Source organism: Mesoplodon mirus (assembly GCF_964341445.2).
Source record: "Mesoplodon mirus genome assembly, chromosome: 7".
NCBI lineage: Eukaryota > Metazoa > Chordata > Mammalia > Artiodactyla > Ziphiidae > Mesoplodon > Mesoplodon mirus.
Genome location: NC_138983.1, coordinates 6,742,590 through 6,760,015, shown reverse-complemented (window position 1 = coordinate 6,760,015; position 17,426 = coordinate 6,742,590). Strand labels below are relative to the sequence as shown.

Here is a 17,426-nt window from a genome sequence, read left to right as displayed (position 1 = left end):
CCTCTTTTGTTTCGGAGCGTGGGCTCTAGGCTCGCAGGCTTCAGTAGTTGTGGCATGCGGGCTCAGTAGTTGTGGCGCACGGGCTTAGTTGCTCCGTGGCATGTGGGATCTTCCCGGACCAGGGCTTGAACCGAACCCATGTCGCCTGCATTGGCAGACGGATTCTTAACCACTGCGCTACCAGGGAAGTCCCGGAAGTGATGTTTATGCAAGTTGGAACCTGGAAGATGTGTAGGAGTTAGCAAAGGGCAGAAAGGGGAGAGTTCCAGGTGGAGAAAAGTGCATGGATGGGGTGACTTTGGCCAGTTACTTAGCTTCTCTGTGCTTCAGTTTTCTCATTTGTAAAATAGGAATAGTGTGACTATTCTCAGAGGACTGTTGCACACATAAGTACTGTATGTAAAGTCATCGTCTTCTAATAAATATTTCTGAAATGAGGCACAATCCCCAGTTCATACAGGCCAGTTTCCGGGTCCAAGTTTATTTATTGAATTGTTAAACGTGTGGATTCACTTACTGTATTTTTCCTCGTAACCTTGCTCTTTACCTGTCCCAAAGCCTTTCTCACGTTTTAATGACAAGAATGGGGTATTTCGTTTTGCTTTCTTGTTTGTTTGTTTTAATTATAGAGATCCAGTTCTGCCTTTCATTGCTGCACGCAGCTAATGGTATGCCCAGCCTTTTAGGTCAATAAGTGTCATCGGTTGGAATGCTTTTACCTTCAAGAAAAACAGAAGAGCCAACTCAGTGACTTAAACAAACAGGCAGTATTTCAGATAACAAGAAGTCTGGAGGTAGGGTGACTCCAAAGCTGGTTAATTCAGCAGCTGGGGAGCCACGTTCATTTTTCTTCTTCCTGCCCTGCCATCCCCAGAACACTGGCTTGTCCTGGCTGCTCCCGTGGTCTCAGGTGGTCTGTCGCCATTCCAGGTGTTACAGAGAGACACCAGAATATCCAGCTGAGGAAGAGGGGCCGTTGTTCTTCCTTGTCTGTCTCTTTATCGGTGGACTTCTGGGTTGTTTTGGCTATTATGAGTGAAGCTGCTAGAAGAAAGGAAATCAAAACCTAGCTAGGTTGATTTACCAGCTTCACACAGCCGGCTGGTTTGACACAGCAGTAGTGGCCTGCAGGGGAAAGCACCAGGCCAGGAGTGAGAGTTCCTTGTTTGGGCTTTACTTTGCCCTGGACTGCTAGTAATCAGGGTGTTTCCTTCTCCTGAAACACGTTTGTTAGTCACCACAGGGTTCCCAGCAGAGCACTGACTGGAAACAGACTCAGGACATGCAGCCAGGTAATCCCTGAACAAGTAAATCCCAGTGGAACCAGAAAACTGGGTCTTGCTTTCCTTAATTGGAGCCTGACTTAGAATCAGATATTGAACTGGAAAGGAAGTATTAGCCATTAGAAAAAGAATTTAAATTACTGGTCTGTCCATATTTAGAATTTCTTGCAATCATTTCCACTGTATGTAACACTGAAATCCTTTGTGGTTGTCTGCTGCAAAAATGGATCTTTGACCCGGCAGCTTTAAATGTGTTTGACACCATTGGGAATTTTGAGAATTCTTAATTTAATCTGTGCTTGTCCAGAGGTGGAGGCTAGGATGAGGGAGAACTCGATGCTTTTGTACTGAAGGTTATGCTGTTTGTAAGAGAGGCCCGTGCTTCTGGAACTTATGTTACCAGGCAGTAGTTACTGGCATAATAATTATCATATTCTAACTTTTACTTCTGAAGGGAGTAAGAACCAGCCAAGCACGGAGATGAGTAGGAGGTGGCTGGCAGTGGAGGGCCCTGTAGCTGTTAGTGCAACATCGTGCTGCAGGTGGCTGAGGGTTTATCAGAGTGGGAAAAAGAGAGAGGCCCCAGTCGTCCTGCCAGCGACTCTAACTTCCTGCGCATGGCTCAGTAACAGTGGGCCTCTCCCCTGGACTTGGGTGAGGTTGGAATGTACACTTGCTTTCCTCTTCCCCATCCCAAATGTCCCAGGTTACCTCTTTAATTTAACTCATTCGTATTCTCTTTTGTGATAACTTAGTTCTTGTCAAGCAGGGACTTGCCCTGCCAAAGAGAGCAGGAAGGTCACTTTACCGGGCCCTCTGGTTCCTTGTGTAAACAGCATCCACAGCCCTTTCCCTCAGAGACTCAGATTGTTTAGACTCACGCATCTCCCTGAAGGGAAGGAGGAGGCATTAGAGTAGAAACACATGCAACTCAGCAGGTTTCTCCGAACAACCAGTGATCTGTGATTTCTCATGGTAACCTTCCACCGATTCACTCTTCATACTTCTTCTCTGCACCTCTGTTTTCTGGTTGGTAAAATCTGGATGTCGCTGGCTCTGGAGGAAGGTTGTAAAGAGCTGATGAAGGAGGCTGGACCTCGTCAGGGATAGAGAAGGGCCTTTCCTCAGTGGAGAAGCGTATGGCGGTCACTCTTGCCTGGGTGATACCTGTGTGCAGAGCCAGTGTTGAGGGTGGAGGAGAGGCCTAAGACTGCACCTCTCCTCTCGGAGATAAGACGTGCGCAGAAGACGGACGTGGCAGCGTGTGTTCAGTGTGTGACTTCAAGTAAGTGATACATGGATACGATGGATGGAACCATCTGAGACAGTGACTCAAAGCCTATTTTTCCTTTGTAGCAACACCACAGTCCAGAATCAGTCTGTTAAAATGGGGGTCAATGTCCTATACTTTTACACTTTTCTAGATTATATGAATCTTATAAACTATCATAAATGCTTTTCCTTTCAATTAGTTGAGGAAAAGACTATGGTTTTCAAAACGTGAGACAAAGAGAATATGGAACATGATATGTGTCTCCTGATAGAGGTCCACGATACCGCCCATAATGTAGCCTTGCCAGCTATAACAGAACCTGAATTTGTTACAACTTCTAGATCTTATTACAAATTTATAGGGAACACAAGGGACAGAAACTTGGTAAATGTTTTTTAGGGAAGCAGTCAGCAAATTCCAAACTGCAGGTGCTTTATAGGACAAACTAGTTTCTTCAACAAATAAATTATAAGGGGGGAAAGAAAAGATGGAGGGGACATCTGTAGATAAAAAGGGACTTAAGAGATGAATGAACCAATAGTAATATATGGATCTGATTCAGACAAACATAATGAAGGCAAAAATGTGAGGCAATCTGAGAAATGCAGGTACCGATTGATTATTTCATGGTATTGAGAAGCTTATTTTTAATTATTTTAAGCGTTGAAAATGGTTTTTTGTATATGTTTTAAAAGAATATCCTTCAGAAATATGTACTGAAGTATTTACACGTGAAGAGAAATAATGTCTGGGATTTTCTTCAAAATAATCCATGCAGGGGCGTGGGCAGGAGTATAGATGAGACAGGATTGGTCATGCATTAAAAATCATTGAAGCTGAGTGTTCGGTAAATCACTTTCATTATACTCTTCTACTGTGTGTGTGTGTGTGTGTGTGTGTGTTTTAAATTTTCCAAATATTAAGTGAACCTTTTTTTATATTAGAAAAAATATAAAGATGGGTATCTTGACAGAGGGCAATCAGTGGTTGCCTGGAGCCAGGGTGGAGGGGTGGACTGATTGCATAGGAGCATGAGGGAACTTTTGAGGTGATGGAAATATTCTACATCTCGATTGTAGTGGTAGCTGCATTCATTTAAACTCATCAAACTGTTCATTTAAAAATGGGTGCAGGCAGGACGTACTTAGTGATGAAAGGGAAAAACCTACAACCAAGATTACTCTACCCAGCAAGGATCTCATTCAGATTCTATGGAGAAATTAAAACCTTTACAGATAAGCAAAAGTTAAGAGAATTCAGCACCACCAAACCAGCTTTACAACAAATGCTAAAGGAACTTCTCTAGGCAGGAAACACAAGAGAAGGAAAAGGCCTACAATAAGAAACCCAAGACAATTGAGAAAATGGTAATAGGAACATACATATCGATAACTACCTTAAAAGTAAATGGATTAAATGCTCCAACCAAAAGACACAGGCTGGCAGGATGCATACAAAAACAAGACCCGTGTATACACTGTCTACAAGAGACCCACTTCATTCAGACCTAAGGACACATACAGACTGAAAGTGAGGGGATGGAAAAAGATATTCCATGCAAATGGAAATCAAAAAAAGGCTGGAGTAGCAATTCTCATATCAGACAAAATAGACTTTAAAATAAAGACTATTACAAGAGACAAAGAAGGACACTACATAATGATCAAGGGATCAATCCAAGAAGAAGATATAACAATTATAAGTATTTATGCATCCAACATAGGAGTGCCTCAATACATAAGGCAAATGCTAACAGCCATAAAAGGGGAAACTGACAGTAACACAATCATAGTAGGGGACTTTAACACCCCACTTTCTCCAATGGACAGATCATCCAAAATGAAAATAAATAAGGAAACACAAGCTTTAAATGACACATTAAACAAGATGGACTTAATTGGTATTTATAGGACATTCCATCCGAAAACAACAGAATACACTTTCTTCTCAAGTGCTCATGGAACATTCTCCAAGATAGACCATATCTTGGGTCACAATCAAGCCTTGGTAAATTTAAGAAAATTGAAATTGTATCAAGTATCTTTTCCGACCACAATGCTATGAGACTAGATATCAATTACAGGAAAAAAACTGTAAAAAATACAAACACATGGAGGCTAAACAATACGCTACTAAATAGCCAAGAGACCACTGAAGAAATCAAAGAGGAAGGCAAAAAATACCTAGAAACAAATGACAATGAAAACACGATGACCCAAAACCTATGGGATGCAGCAAAAGCAGTTCTAAGAGGGAAGTTTATAGCAATACAACCCTACATCAAGAAACAAGAAAAATCTCAAACAACCTAACCTTGCACCTAAAGCAGTTAGAGAAAGAAGAACAAAAAAACCCCAAAGTTAGCAGAAGGAAAGAAATCATAAAGATCAAATCAGAAATAAATGAAAAAGAAATGAAGGAAGCAGTAGCAAAGATCAATAAAACTAAAAGCTGGTTCTTTGAGAAGATAAACAAAATTGATAAACCATTAGACTCATCAAGAAAAATGGAGAAAACTCAAATCAACAGAATTAGAAATGAAAAAGGAGAAGTAACAGCTGACACTGCAGAAACACAAAGGATCATGAGAGATTACTACAAGCAACTATATGCCAATAAAATGGACAACCTGGAAGAAATGGACAAATTCTTTGAAAAGCACAACCTTCTGAGACTGAACCAGGAAGACATAGAAAATATAAACAGACCCATCACAAGCACTGAAATTGAAACTGTGATTAAAAATCTTCCAACAAACAAAAGCCCAGGACCAGATGGCTTCACAGGTGAATTCTGTCAAACATTTAGAGAAGAGCTAACACCTATCCTTCTCAAACTCTTCCAAAATCTAGCAGAGGGGGGAACACTCCCAAACTCATTCCATGAGGCCACCATCACCCTGACACCAAAACCAGACGAAGATGTCATAAGACAAGAAAACTACAGGCCAATATCTCTGAAGAATATAGATGCAAAAATCCTCAGCAGAATACTAGCAAACAGAATCCAACAGCACATTAAAAGGGTCATACGCCATGATCAAGTGGGGTTCATCCCAGGGATGCAAGGATTCTTCAATATATGCAAATCAATCAACGTGATACACCATATTAACAAATTGAAGGATAAAAACCATGTGATAATCTCAGTAGATGCAAAAAAAGCTTTTGACAAAATTCAACACCTATTTACAATAAAAGCTCTCCAGAAAGTAGGCATAGAGGGAACTACCTCAACATAATAAAGCCCATATACGACAAACCCACAGCCAACATCGTTCTCAATGGTGAAAAACTGAAACCATTTCCTCTAAGATCAGGAACAAGACAAGGTTGCCCACTCTCATCACCGTTATTCAACATAGTTTTGGAAGTTTTAGCCACAGCAATCAGAGAAGAAAAAGAAATAAAAGGAATCCAAATTGGAAAAGAAGAAGTAAAACTGTCATTGTTTGCAGATGACATGATACTATACATAGAGAATCCTAAAGATGCTACCAGAAAGCTACTAGAGCTAATCAATGAATTTGGTAGAGTAGCAGGATACAAAATCAATGCACAGAAATCTCTTGCATTCCTATACACTAATGATGAAAAATCTGAAAGAGAAATTAAGGAAACACTCCCATTTACCACTGCAACAAAAAGAATAAAATACCTAGGAATAAACCTACCTAAGGAGACAAAAGACATCTATGCAGAAAACTATAAGACACTGATGAAAGAAATTAAAGGTGATACAAACAGATGGAGAGATACACTATGTTCTTGGATTGGAAGAATCAACATTGTGAAAATGACTATATTACCCAAAGCAATCTACAGATTCAGTGCAATCCATATCAAACTACCAATGGCATTTTTCACAGAACTAGAACAAAAAATTGCACAATTTGTATGGAAACACAAAAGACCCCAAATAGCCAAAGCAACCTTGAGAAAGAAAAATGGAGCTGGAGGAATCAGGCTCCCTGACTTCAGACTATACTAAAAAGCTACAGTAATCAAGACAGTATGGTACTGGCACAAAAACTATGTTGATCTATATTAAAATATAGATCAATGGAACAGAATGGAAAGCCCAGGCAGAGATAAACCCATGCACATATGGTCACCTTATCTTTGATAAAGGAGGCAAGCATGTACAATGGAGAAATGACAGCCTCTTCAGTAAGTGCTGATGGGAAAACTGGACAGCTACATGTAAAAGAATGAAATTAGAACACTTCCTAACACCATACACAAAAATAAACTCAAAATGGATTAAAGACCTAAATGTAAGGCCAGACACTATAAAACTCTTAAAGGAAAACACAGGCAGAACACTCTATGACATAAATCACAGCAAGACCCTTTTTGACCCACCTCCTAGAGAAATGGAAATAAAAACACAAATAAACAAATGGGACCTAATGAAACTTAAAAGCTTTTGCACAGCAAAGGAAACCATAAAAAAGACAAAAAGACAACCCTCAGAATGGGAGAAAATATTTGCAAACGAAGCAACAGACAAAGGATTAATCTCCAAGATATACAAGGAGCTCATGCAGCTCAATATCAGAAAAACAAACAACCCAATCCAAAAATGGGCAGAAGACCTAGATAGACATTTCTCCAAAGAAGATACACAGATTGCCAACAGACACATGAAAAGATGCTCAGCATCACTAATCATTAGAGAAATGCACATCAAAACTACAATGAGATATCACCTCACACTGGTCAGAATGGCCATCATCAAAAAATCTACAAACAGTAAATGCTGGAGAGGGTGTGGAGAAAAGGGAACCCTCTTGCATTGTTGGTGGGAATGTAAATTGATACAGCCACTATTGTGAACAGTATGGAAGTTCCTTAAAAAACTAAAATTAGGGCTTCCCTGGTGGCGCAGTGGTTGAGAGTCCGCCTGCCAATGCAGGGGACACGAGTTCGTGCCCCGGTCCGGGAAGATCCCACATGCCGCGGAGCGGCTGGGCCCGTGAGCCATGGCCACTGAGCCTGTGCGTCCGGAGCCTGTGCTCCGCAAGGGGAGAGGCCACAACAGTGAGAGGCCCACGTAACAAAAAAAAAAAAAAAAAAAAAAACTAAAATTAGAACTACCGTCTGACCCAGCAATCCCACTACTGGGCATATACCCTGAGAAAACCACAATTCAAAAAAAGCCATGTACCACAATGTTCATTGCAGCTCTATTTACAATAGCCAGGACATGGAAGCAACCTAAGTGTCCATCGACAGATGAATCGATAAAGATGTGGCACATATATACAATGGAATATTACTCAGCCATAAAAAGAAATGAAATTGAGTTATTTGTAGTGAGGTGGATGGACCTAGAGTCTGTCATACAGAGTGAAGTAAGTCAGAAAAGCAAGTACCCTATGCTAACACATATATATGGAATCTTAAAAAAAAAAGTTATGAAGAACCTAGGGGCGGGACAGGAATAAAGATGCAGACGTAGAGAATGGACTTTAGGACACGGGGAGGGGGAAGGGTAAGCTGGGATGAAGTGAGAGAGTGACATGGACTTATATACGCTACCAAATGTAAAATAGATAGCTAGTGGGAAGCAGCCACATAGCACAGGGAGATCAGCTCGGTGCTTTGTGACCACCTAGAGGGGTGAGATAGGGAGGGTGGGAGGGAGACGCAAGAGGGAGGAGATATGGAGATATATGTATACGTATAGGTGATTCACTTTGTTATAAAGCAGAAACTAACACACCATTGTAAAGCAATTATACTCCAATAAAGATGTTAAAAAAATTTTTTTTTAACATAAAAAGGTGTGCTGAAAAAAAAATTGGTGCGTTTCGGGAATTCCCTGGTGGTCCAGTGGTTAGGACTCAGCGCTTCCACTGCAGGGGGCCTGGGTTCGATCCCTGGTTGGGGAACTAAGATTTCGCAAGCATGGCCAAAAATAAATAAATAAATAAAAATAAATAAAATGGGTGCATTTTATTGTACATAAATTATACTGTAATCAAGCTGACTTAAAAGTCTATTAAAAATGGATAAGAAGGGTTTTCCCGTTTTGTACATATAGGGCCAAATGGTCATTTCAGAGGTTAATGCTACCTAGCACTGCCAGGAACAGGAATCATCCGACTTGTGCTGCATCTCTTTTTTTCCCCCACTTAAAATGAACTTTTATCGTTTGCATTTCTGATTTTGCTGTAGCATCTCTGAGTTTCCTTGCAGCCATAAAGTCGACTTGAATTCTGTGATATGTTTGTTCATGTGTCTGTCATCCAAATGGACATGCCTTTTGATGCTAGGATAAATGATGCTGGGAGGGACATCTAGCCATAGCCAGTGAGCATTAATTGAACATTCATTTAGCTACATTATAACAGTCAAGAAGGTTCGGTTGAGTTCTAATTTTGGTTTATTTTTCATCCAGTCTACCAAGCAACAAAGAGGTCAGCCAGTCAGCATTGACTGAATCTATTCTTTGCAGCAGCCACTGTGCTGAGTCCTGGGTTTATGAGGGTGAATGCGATCTAACGCTCAGGGTGGGAAGCTCGTCGTGGATGCATGTAGTTGCAGCGGTGTGATGAATGCTGTGGTGATAAAGGTGGGTGCAGGATACAGCGGGGCTCCATTTGCACTGTGCCCTGGTGCCTGCCGTCCTCCCTTCCAGCTCCCTTAGTCTCCTGTTAAGTCAGATGAGTCAACTGACAGAATGTCAGCCAGTTTGGGAAAGACAGTTGGAACCGATGAACATTCCTTTTGCCCTGTAAAATTTGTTGTTTTTCCTTTTAGATCTCAAGTGCAGAGCTGAACATTGTACTGACATTGCAAGACCCCTCTCATGTTATTATTTCTCATTATTGTCATTTTCCGTCTCTTCCATTCCCGTTAACTCCTTCTATAATGTAATGTGTTCAGTATTTATCCTTGGATATGTTTGTATCCTTGTTTGATTTGTTTTGTAAATTTATATTAAATAATATTATGTCATACTTCTCATTTTGATCCTTTTTTCATTTAAAACTACATTTTTAAATTCTGTCCATGTTGTTGCATTTCTATATTGCGTTTAGCTCCTTTATTGTATTTTATCACTAGCATCTACCGCATATTATTTATCTATTTCCCCTAGTGATGGACGCCTAGTTTGTTCTCCAGCTCCCTGCACCAAAACAAGTGTTCTGATGGAAATCCTCACATGTATCCTTCTTAGGGACTTGAGCAAGAGTTTCTCCAGCTAAATACCAACAAGTCCAATTGTTAGGTCCCAGAGTATACTCACATTTAATTTCACTAGGTGTGGCATGACTGCTCTCATTATATTCCCACCACAAAGTGCAGCACGCAGTATCTGACTTTCAGACTTTTGTCAGTTTGGCGAATGTAGCGTGTTATTTTGTTTTAATTCCTGATTGTTAGTGAGAACGAGAATCTCTGTGTATACTAGTCTTTGGATTTTCCTTTTATGGATTACCTGGTCTTATCCTTTTCCCATTTTTCCAGTGAAGTTCCTTATATGGTCTAGATATTAATCCTAAATCAGTTATAAATGTTGCAGCTGTCATCTCCTGGCCTTACCCATCTGTTAACTTTGCTCATAGTGTCCTTTATTCAGCAGAAATCTTTCATTTTATGTTTTATTTTATTATTATTATTTTTGGCCATGCCTCGCGGCTTACGGGATCTTAGTTCCCCAACCAGGGATTGAACCCGGGCCCCCTGCAGTGGAAGTGCTGAGTCCTAACCACTGGACCGCCAGGGAATTCCTGAGAAACCCTACGTTTTAGTATGTCATTTCCTTTGGTTTTTCCAAGTATAAAGATTTGTGCAGGGCTTCCCTGGTGGCGCAGTGGTTGAGAGTCCGCCTGCCGATGCAGGGGACACGGGTTCGTGCCAGTCCAGGAAGATCTCACATGCCGCGGAGTGGCTGGGCCCGTGAGCCATGGCCGCTGGGCCTGTGCGTCCGGAGCCTGTGCTCCACAACGGGGGAGGCCACAACAGTGAGAGGCCCGCGTACTGCAAAAAAAAAAAAAAAGATTTGTGCTTTTTGATATCTTAAGAAATCTTTTCCCATCCTCAGGTCACTAAGAAATTACCCTATATTTTCTTCTAATTAGAAGAAACACATTAGGTTTACATGTGTCTCTTAAATTTGCATCTTCAGTTTGATTGTTGCATCTCTAAATTTGTATACCCGCTGCCTACCTCATAGATCCATCTGAATATCTAATAGATATCTCAGACTTAACATTGCTAAAACAGATCTCTTTATTTTATCCCTTTCCCATTAAAAAAAAAAATCTCTCCCAGTCTTTATTCATCTAAGTAAAAGGGCACCACCATCCACCCTTTTGCTTAAGCCAGCAACCTAGGAGGCCTCTTTGCTTCTTTCCTTTTTCATGTTCCCCCACAGCCAATCCATCAGCAAGTCCTAAACATTCTAACTCCAGAATAGAGCACAAATCTGTCGCTGTCTTTTCAGCTCCATCCTCTGCTGCCCTAAACCACATCGCCATCATCTGTCCTCTGGAGGCTGACGGTGGCCTTCCCGCTGGCCTCCCTGCTTTCAGTGTAGCCTCCCCCCAGTTCATCAGCAGCCAGAGGAACCTTTCACAAACACCAGTCAGAGGGTGTCACTTCCCTGCTTAGAAAAACCTCTGATCATTTCCAATCACAGAATAAAATGCAAACTCTGTTTACCTTAGCCTTAGGACCAACATGACCTATCCTTGTGCATCCATCTAACCCCATCTCTTGTTCTGCTGCAGCCAAACAGGTCTATTTTTTGTTGCATACTGAGCCTGTTTCTTCCTCGGGGCATTTGCATGTGACCTGGAATGTTCTGCTGCTAGCTATTTGCATGGCTGGTTCTTGTCTTTCAGTTCTCAGCTTTATGTTACCCCCTCAGTGTAGCCTTTCTTAACCACTCAGTCTGAATTAGGACCCTTGCCCCATTCTCCTGTCTGTGTCATGTTTTTGGTAGTCATTGTTACTCTCCCATGTCGTGTTATTTGTCTGTTGTATATATTCATTGCATCACTACCTCACCCTGCTTTTCAGCTAGCTTTACAAGAGTAGGGCACCGAGTCTCTCCTTCACGGTTGTATTGGTATTTACAGCTATGCTCTAGATATGGTGGCAGTTAGGACATCTGTTTTGAATGAATGAATAGGCTTTCGAGGCAGCGTCTCTTGCAGAGTCGTAAATGGCCCATGTGCTTCCGGCTGGAGGAGTTGCTCTTTGCTTCTCAGTGAGAGGAAGGCAGCTGTCATTTTAGAGCCTCGATGAGGATCTGGCTCTACCACTTACTGGTTTTGAGGCCTTGGGCGAGTCACTTGTCTTCCCTAGGTGTGTTCTGTCATTTATAGAATGGAGATAACACGTATCTTATTGGTGTTTCGTGAGGAATAAATGAAATTACATGAGAACACCTAGCAGGCACCTGGCAGTGTGTGCCCCCTACCCTCTGTCTCAAAGCAAAGCTGCCTCCCTGAATTCTGAAAGCTCATTCCCTTCTCTGGGCCAGCTCCTAAACACCAAGTGTCTGAGATAAAAATGATATTTCTAAGGAATTCCCTGGCAGTCCAGTGGTTAAGATTCTGAGCTTTCACTGCCGAGGGCCCAGGTTCAATCCCTGGTCGGGGAACTAAAAAGAAAAAAAAAGAAAAAGATATTTCTAACATTTAGTTATGTTATATAAGTTTTAAGCCAATATTATTAAAATTGCACAGATGAATAATTATTCCTATTCCACCGAGGGAGCAGGGCAAAGCAGTCAGTACCCAGGGACATCACCTAAAGACAATTTGGGGGCACTCTGTGTAGTCTAAACTACTAAACCAGCTTTTGCCCTTTCTGTCCGTTTTCTATGTTCTCCATTTTTATACTCTCTTCTCTCCTCTCTGCACGAACCCTCAGCCTTCTTTCCTCTCGGCCTCCTCTTTGGCTTCTCTCGTGGCTGCTGGAGGCCTCACTGTTGACTGACTCTTAGGGTTAAGGATGCTGTCAACCCCAGTACAGATCATCGGAACAGCCAGTATGTCTCATGGTTTATAATATAAAGTAATATAGGTCAAGAGACGTCTTGGAAAGATTTTGCCTGCCAGCAGGTTTGAGGGATGAGGACTACACAAAGTAGCTCCCGAAGGGACAAATTTGCTTGTATGTGTTATCCAGGCTCAGATATTTAGCAGACCTTTTTGTTAAATGTATCTTAAAGCAATACTTTCTGCCTTTTTTAAAAAAAAAAATTGTGAATCTCTGGCATCTAACGGAAAAAAAAAAAAAAAACAACTGGACCAAACAGTTATACCAGTGATCTTTGTCCTGGTTAAGTGTGATACCGAGCGAGACATTTAACTTCCTACTTTTTCAGCAGCCTGTGAAATATACCCCATGTTTGTTTGCGTTTCTCAGAGGTGTGGAAAGCTAGCTTTAACATATCCGTGAAACATACCTACCCTTGAGGTCACTGCTCCAGTCCCCTCACCCCTGCCCCCCGCTGAAGCCCCTATTCGCTTCATTCCCCTGCGCCGCAGCCTGGGTCTGAGGGCCCAGCACGCTGTGTGCTGCCCCGGGATGGTTCAGGCTTCGGAGCATCAGGAGCTCCTTGAAGAAATCTCTCCAGCTTTCCCTGGCCCTCCTTCCTTCTGGATACCAAAGGACACTGTCATTGCCCTTTCCGATTTGGATAAGCAAATACAGAAACACGGCAGGCAACTGGTTTTGTTTGTTTTAATTTTTGTCTTGATTACCTGGCTATGAAAGCATTTCTAAAGCTTGATAGATTAATATAGTTTTCCAGTTTGGGGATATGCTACAACTATCGGAAGTCCTGTTAGAGATGTCTCTCCCACCTGGAGCAGCTGAGTTGTCCTGGCTGATGGTGCCCCCTGATGGCCTGTAGAGAAACTTGGCCACGGTGTCATCTTCCTCTTTTCCCACCTTCGCGGGGGATTCTCTCCCTACCTCTATACGCATCTTTTTTTTTTTTTTTTAATTTATTTATTTTTGGCTGTATTGGGTCTTCATTTCTGTGCAAGGGCTTTGTCTAGTTGCGGCGAGCGAGGGCCACTCTTCATCGCAGTGTGCGGGCCTCTCACTGTCGCGGCCTCTCTTGTTGAGGAGCACAGGCTCCAGACGCGCAGGCTCAGTAGCTGTGGCTCATGGGCCCGGTTGCCCCGCGGCATGTGGGATCTTCCCGGACCAGGGCTCAAACCCGCGTTCCCTGCATTGGCAGGTGGATTCTTAACCACTGCGCCACCAGGGAAGCCCTCCTATACGCACTTTTATTCTATCTTACATTTTAGATAATTATGCTTCAGATAAGCCTTCTTGCCTCTTCTTTGGGCTTCTTATTTAGTGCTCTCTTACCTCAAAAGCATCTTATTTCTTGTCCTCACTCATTCTTTTCATTATACTTTTTTTTGCATACTTTAATTTCAGAACAAAATGAACAAAAAGCCTTGATACACAGCATTCAACCCTCATGTCAAAGGTGGAAAGGGATAGGGCTTTGAGGCCCTTGTATCCTGCCTTAGACAGAAGGACTAGCCATCAGCAGAAGGAGCCAGGTGGGCCAGGACTACTGGGCCTGCTTCTGAGGGAGCCGTGAGGATCTTTTCATTATACTTTTGAACTAAAATCTTTCCCCCATCACAGCTAAAAAGCACTCAGTGGCATGTCCTTGTTAAGGCAAAAAGCAGCACCAGATTTTGAAGTGAAAGCCAACTTCTGGAGCTCTTGAGAGATACATTAGGAGCTCCCTTCAGAACCTTAACAGATTTTTGTTCACCCTCTCAGCCTTCTTCAACTAAATTTGCTTTGTCTTAAGTATTAGAATTCAAAGTAAATAAAACAGTTCTTCCATTTTATTTTACCTTATAAATTGCTAGTATTCCAGTGGTATTTTCTACTTGGAAAAGGTGCCCATGCTCAATATCTCAGGTACTTTGTGGGTTCACCGTGCATGCACTGACAGGCTGGCCGAGGGACCCACCTCCTCTTAGCTCTCCTTCTCTCCGGCTCTCCACATTTTTAGTGCCGTTTCAGATTCTACCCAGTTGACTTGCAAAACTCACTGCTGGTTTATATCCTGTTTGTAAGCTGAATTTTTCTACCATATTTGTTTGTGCTTTTTAGCTCATAATCAGACTATAGTGAAAGTGACCTTGACGTCGATGTATCTCTCATGGGTTATGGGTTACAGGTTTTATACGACAAAGAACCACACTAGTGAGACCTCATACTTAACTCTCCAACCCTAATTCACTCTCTTTTAAAACCCTTCTTTTGCTTTTAGTAATGAAGGAGCAGGAGCAATGAATGAAGAAGGCTTGCCCAACCCCCCCACCATAAAACCCTCAAAATACTCCTGAGTATGGAGTCAGGGGTCAACAAATCATTTATACCCTCCCCACTGTCCCCCTTCCCCCAGAGAACATTGTACTTATAATGAAGAGTTACGAGTGATAAGCACCAGGGTTTCCAATCTTTTTGGAGTTGTGAGAGCCTAACGTTATTTGATTTTGTGCTGTGAACTTTTCCAGAGGTGATGTAATCTGTGGGATAGAATTGCATAATTTCAGAGTTTGACGGAACCTCAGAGATCATGTTGCTTAGTTTCCCATCTTATGTGGTCCTCCCTTCCAAAAATTTCCTAAAATTTGGCCAGTTAGCCTTGGCCTAATTCTTAGAAAGTTCTTCTGTATGTTCAGCTGACATTTAACTCATGGGAATTTCCACCGTCAATCCCGATTTAGCCATTTATAGCAACACATGACTCAATGTTTTCACTGTTCCACAAGAATGCCCTTCAGCTATTGGAGGACAGCTCTCAGCCTCCTTAGTCTCTCCAGGCTGAGCTTTCTCTTTGGTGTATTGGGCTTTTTTCTTGATGATTTTGGGAGTCTTTGTACATTAAAGAAAATAGCCCTATGTCTTTGATATGAGTTGTAAAATTTCTCCTACCTGTTGTCATTTTTCTTCAGGTTTTGTTTACAGTGGTGTTTACCATGCAGATTTTTTTTCTTAATGTAATAAAATGTATCAACTTTTTAAAAACAGCCCCTGGATTTTATATCCTTCGGATTTTGTTCATGCTTAGAAAGACCTCACCTACTTTGAGGTTATTTTTAAAATATGTTCCTCATATTTTCTTCTCATACTTTAATGGATTTGTTTTTATGTTTAAATCTTTAATCCTTCTGGAATTTATTTTGATATAAGATGTGAGTTAGAGGTTCAAATTTATTTATTTTTCCAGTTAGCCACCCAGTTACTCCAATACCATTTATTAAATGATTCATTTTTCTCCCACTGATTTGAAATGCCATTGTATTAAGTTCACAATATACTTTTGGACTTATTCCCAGGATTTTTCATATGTTTTGCTGCCAGGCAAATCATCACACATTTTATACCTTCGTTATTAAAATTTTTAGCTGAAATGTCAAACTTTTTATATACTTATTATAGTTCAGTGTTCAGCCTGTCATCTGGCCTGTCAAGATGGCCTGATTCTTACTTCTTGCACTAGCAGCCTCTTGCTTTGAGCCCCCTGCAGGTTAATAAGCATCTCTTTTCTGTCATTATCCAGGCCGTTGATTAAAAGAGTGACAAAAATATTGGTCAGTGTAGGGCTGTCCTGTGAACATCAGTGGAAAGCCACTGCTCATTTTCCTATATCAGAGATGCAACATGATGTGTTAGAGCTTAGGATTTTACTATCTGTTGCAAGACTTTATTTGGGCATCCCTTATTTTCACTGTTTCTCAAATTTTAATATGCATAGGAATAACCTGAGAATCTTGATAATCTGCAGATTCTGATACAGTAGGTCTGGAGTTGGGCCAAGATTCTGTATTTCTAACAAGGCTCCAGACCGTGCTGGTGCTGCTGGGCCACGGACTCACCCTATACAGGACGGAGGCCAGGGGGAGTCCAGCGAGATGCCCTGGATGCCCCATTTAAGGAGGCACTCTCAAGTTTGCTCAGGTGGCAATCTTGCACTTGGGTAAACCTGAGAATAAGTACTTCCTTAAATTTTGTGCCCTAGGTGCCTTCTAATCCCAGCCCTGATGCCATGTTTCTTAGAATTGTTAGAGTCACTACTGAGGAACTAATAGGACTCCTGAGAGGTGAGACCTTGCTATCTTCCTTTGCAAACAAATTCCCCCGGTGATTTCCAGGTGCACCAACGTTTGAGAAGCACTGAAACAGACATTTAGAAGTTCCGACTTCTAGGATTAATTTCTTAAATAAATCCCGTTGTGACACTAATGCTTACAACCTGAGAACATCATGGAACCATTTGCCCTTAGCATGTCTGATGTGCTGAGCCCCAAATACTGACAGTGGTTGCTCAGGTGGTGCCAAAACACAGACGAAAAAAGCCTCCTTGAATTTGACGAAACCAGCCTTCACCTCTGTATTGATGACTCTTGTAACACGAGCTCAAAATCAAGCTCTTACATGGTATTAAAAGCTTAATTGAAAATGTGCTATCGGCCGGTGCATCTCAAACGTTAATGTGTATACAGATCTCCTGGGTGTCTTGCTAAAATGCAGATTCTGATCTAGTGGGTCTGGGGTAGGACCTGGGATTCTGCATTTTAACAGGCTCTGAAGTGATGCCGAAGCTTCTAAGCTACAGCTACAGAACACAAAAACAGGGAGAGTTTTGACTGGCCTCTAGTTAAGTTCTTAACTTCTTTCTAAAGTATGAGAGGGTTTTGGTTAGGAATGTCTGGAGGAGTTCTTCATGGCTTTCACTTCAGGAAACAAGGAAAGAAGCTAAAATTGTTTCCCCTTTCTTGCTGTTATAAACAATGCTGCAAAGAATACGTTCATCACATTCATTATTTTATGTACATTATACATATTGTCTTATGCAGC

At 41.6% G+C, this 17,426-nt stretch overlaps 1 protein-coding gene across 3 annotated transcripts in view; it reads left to right on the top strand.

Moving 5' to 3' along the window:
* Positions 1-17,426, top strand: part of PACS1 (phosphofurin acidic cluster sorting protein 1) — a 143,266-nt gene that overhangs the window by 41,139 nt on the left and 84,701 nt on the right. The window contains exon 1 of one of the 3 annotated variants that reach the window (XM_082627593.1): positions 2,261-2,568. The exons of the other annotated variants lie outside the window; for them this stretch is intronic. The gene's annotated coding sequence lies outside the window, so the exon portion shown is untranslated. Of the gene's footprint in view, positions 1-2,260; positions 2,569-17,426 lie in introns of those variants that run through there. 3 annotated transcript variants of the gene reach the window in all.